The following is a 4,287-nucleotide window of genomic DNA, read 5'->3' as shown; positions in this document are numbered from 1 at the left end:
TACCATACGGCCCAGTAATCCCACTACTGGGCATATACCCTGAGAAAACCATAATTGAAAAAGAGTCATGTACCAAAATGTTCATTGCAGCTCTATTTACAACAGCCAAGACATGGAAGCAAACTAAGTGCCCATCAACAGATGAAAGGATAAAGAAGTTGTGGCACATATATACAATGGAATATTACTCAGCCATAAAAAGAAATGAAATTGAGTTATGTGTAGTGAGGTGGATGGACCCAGGGTCTGTCATACAGAATGAAGTAAGTCAGAAAGAGAAAAACAAATACTGTATGTTAACACGTATATATGGAATCTAAGAGAAAAAAAAAAAGGTCATGAAGAACCTAGGGGTAAGACAGGAATAAAGACGCAGACCTACTAGAGAATGGACTTGAGGATGTGGGGAGGGGGAAGGGTAAGCTGTGACAAAGTGAGAGAGTGGCATGGACATATAACACTACCAAACGTAAAATAGATAGCTAGTGGGAAGCAGCTGCATAGCACAGGGAGATCAGCTTGGTGGTTTGTGACCACCTAGAGTGGTGAGATAGGGAGGGTGGGAGGGAGGGTGACACAAGAGGGAAGAGATATGAGAACATATGTATATGTATAACTGATTCATTTTGTTATAAAGCAGAAACTAACACACCATTGTAAAGCAGTTATACTCCAATAAAGATGTTAAAAAAAATATCTAGGGAATTCTCTGGTGGTACAGTGGTTAGGGCTTCATGCTTCCACTTCAGGGGGCACAGGTTAGATACGTGATCAGGGGACTAAGATCCTGCAAGCTGTGCGGCGTGGCCAAAAATCTAAATAAATTAAAAAAATAAAAATATCTAATTTCTTTATTAAAAAAAATTAAGAAAATGGTAATAGGAACATACATATCGATAACTACCTTAAATGTAAATGGATTAAATACTGCAACCAAAAGACAAAGACTGGCTGAATGGATACAAAAACAAGACCTGTATATATGCTCTCTACAAGAGACACACTTCAGACCTAGGGATGCATACAGACTGAAAGTGAGGGGATGGAAAAACATACTCCATGCAATGGAAATGAAAAGAAATCTGGAGTAGCAATTCTCACATCAGACAAAATAGACTTTAAAATAAAGACTATTACAAGAGACAAAGAAAGACACTACACTCGGAGGCTTCCGAAGAGAGAGGGAGAGGATGGCGGCAGTAATAATGGATCATCTGGGTGCATTATGGATGTAGAATCTGAGGGGGAAGCTGGCCTTGGGGAAGTCTACCATTCTCGAAGACAAAGTACAGCAAAGACAAGATGTGGTATTTGGCAAAACTGATACGAGGAATGTCCGCTGACCAGGCTCTGGCTCAGCTGGAATTCAGTGACAAAAAAGGGGCCCAGATAATTAAAGAGGTTCTCTTAGAAGTACAAGATATGTCAGTGAGAGACCACACACAGTGTGGAATTCAGATCCAATTTATATATAGCTGAGTCCACCTCAGGGCGAGGCCAGTACCTGAAATGCATCCAGCACCATGGCAGAGGTTGCTTTGGAATTATGGAGAAGGTTTTTTGCCATTATTTTGTGAAGTTGGTGGAAGGCCCTCCACCTCCGCCTGAGGCACCAAAGACAGCAGTCGCCCATGCCAAAGAGTATATCCAGGAGCTTCGCAACCGGACCAACATTCACACTCTATGATGGGGGTATTAAGACTCCACAGTGTATATATTTTACCATTTATTTCCTAAAACCAACAAAAATTAAAGACAAACGCTTTTTATGATTTGTCATTGAATTACTGAAATATGAAGTACAACTGCTAGTTTTACATGAATATTTATAAAGCTCTGCCCATCTCTCTTGAGCCTCTGGGTATATTTTTTGTATGGGCAACTAGGAAGGAGAAGTCAGCTTTAAACGTAGTGACACACTATATAATTCAGAAGGCTTTTTTGAGTGCTGTTTGAAGGCAATGTTAGCTTTCTAGCTTGTGCCCTGCAGGTGGTAGTTTTGATACTGGACTTGAGTAGAAAGTTATAGGATAAAAAAGCTTGTCCTTATTATTTCACTTGATTTCTCTCCTGGAACTGGGGGAGGGGGTGGTAGAGGAAAGCATCCCTGCACATTGTTTCAGTGTAGTATTTTAGGGCATTCTGTAGTTCAGTTTTTCCTTTCACTGTTGGCATAGGCCAGTGGACGACAGATTATATTTTCCTTTACTGTTTTAGTAGTAACTTGAAACTACAGGAGTTTATTAGATATATTAATCTAAAATTCCAAAAACCATTTAACTTAGAATGTTTTATTTTGCTTAAATAATGACTATTTTTATGTCTTTTACCAATAATGTTTACTATTGCTTGGCTGTCTAGTTTAGGATTGATTCATTTTTCAGAGTGAATTCAATTACGGAGAGAGGAATTGAACCAGTCTCAGCCTTGCACTCTAAAATAATTGATATGTTTAGGACATTCCACCTGAAAGCGGAAAAATACACTTTCTTCTCAAGTGCACATGGAACGTTCTCCAGAATAGACCACATCTTGGGTCATAATTCAAGCCTTGGAAAATTTAAGAAAACTGAAATCATATCAAGCATCTTTTCCGACCACAACACCATGAGATTAGAAATGAGTTACAAGACAAAAACAGTAAAAAACACAAATACATGGAGGCTAAACAGTGTACTGCTAAATAACCAAGTGATCACTGAAGAAACCAGAGGAAATCAAAAAAATACCTAGAGACAAATGACAACAAAAATACAACAATCCAAAACCTATGGGATGCAGCAAAAGCAGTTCTAAGAGGGAAGTTCATAGCAATTCAAGCTCTCCTCAAGAAACAAGAAAAATCTCAAATAAACCATGTAACCTTACAACTAAAGCAACTAGAAAAAGAAGAACAAAGAAAACCCAAAGTTAGTAGAAGGAAAGAAATCACAAAGATCGGAGCAGAAATAAATGAAATAGAAACAAAGAAAGCAATACCAAAGATCAATAAAACTAAAAGCTGGTTCATTGAGAAGATAAACAAAATCGACAAACCTTTAGCCAGATTCATCAAGGAAAAAAAGGGAGAGGATGCAAATCAATAGAATTAGAAATGAAAAAGAAGAAGTTACAACAGACACTGCAGAAATACAAAGCATCCTAAGAAACTACTACAACTCTATGCCAATAAAATGAACAAGCTGGAAGAAATGGACAAATTTTTGGAAAACTACAACCTTCCAAGATTGAACCTGGAAGAATTAGAAAATATAAACAGACCAATCACAGGTAATGAAATTGAAACTGCAATTAAAAATCTTCCAACAAACAAAAGTCCAGGACCAGATGGCTTCACAGGCGAACTCTATCAAACATTTAGAGAAGGGTTAACACCTATCCTTCTCAAACTCTTCCAAAAAATTACAGAGGGAAGAACACTCCCAAACTTGTTCTACAAGGCCACCATCACCCTGATACCCAAACCAAAGATATCACAAAAAAGAAAATTACAGACCAATACCACTGATGAACATAGATGCAAAAATCCTCAACAAAATACTAGCAAACAGAACCCAACAACACATTAAAAGGATCATACACCATGATCAAGTGGGATTTATCCCAGGGATTCTTCAGTAATGCAAAACAATCAGTGTGATACACCATATGAACAAAATAAAGAATAAAAACCATATGATCGTCTCAATAGATACAGAAGAAGCTTTTGACACAATTCAACACCCATTTATGATAAAAGTCTCCAGAAAGTGTGCATAGAGGGAACCTACCTCAACATAATAAAAACTATATACAACAAACGCACAGCAAATATCATTCTCAATGGTGAAAAACTGAAAGCATTTCCTCTAAGATCAGGAACAAGACAAGGATGTCCACTCTTGCCACTATTATTCAACATGGTATTAGTAGTTCTAGCCACAGCAATCAGAGAAGAAAAAGAAATAAAACGAATACAAATTGGTAAAGAAGAAGTAAAACTGTCACCGTTTGCCAGTGGCATGATACAATACATAGAAAATCCTAAAGATGCCACCAGAAAACTACGAGAACTAATCAATGGCTTTGGTAAGGTTGCAGGATACAAAATTAATGCACAGGACTTCCCTGGTGGTGCAGTGGTTAAAAATCCGCCTGATGATGCAGGCGACATGGGTTTGAGCCCTGGTCCAGGAAGATCCCACAGGCCATGGAGCAACTAAGCCCACGCACCACAACTACAAAGCCTGTGCTCCAGATTCCATGAGCCACAACTACTGAGCCTGTGTGCTACAACTACAGAAGCCC

At 38.3% G+C, this 4,287-nt stretch overlaps 1 pseudogene; it reads left to right on the top strand.

Moving 5' to 3' along the window:
* The first annotated feature begins 1,190 nt into the window (after positions 1-1,190).
* LOC132527994 (large ribosomal subunit protein uL22m-like) lies at positions 1,191-1,752 on the top strand (annotated as a pseudogene).
* The last annotated feature ends 2,535 nt before the right edge of the window (positions 1,753-4,287 follow it).

This window comes from Lagenorhynchus albirostris, chromosome 10 (genome assembly GCF_949774975.1).
Source record: "Lagenorhynchus albirostris chromosome 10, mLagAlb1.1, whole genome shotgun sequence".
NCBI classification, from domain to species: domain Eukaryota; kingdom Metazoa; phylum Chordata; class Mammalia; order Artiodactyla; family Delphinidae; genus Lagenorhynchus; species Lagenorhynchus albirostris.
This window is presented reverse-complemented; position numbering and strand designations above follow the sequence as displayed.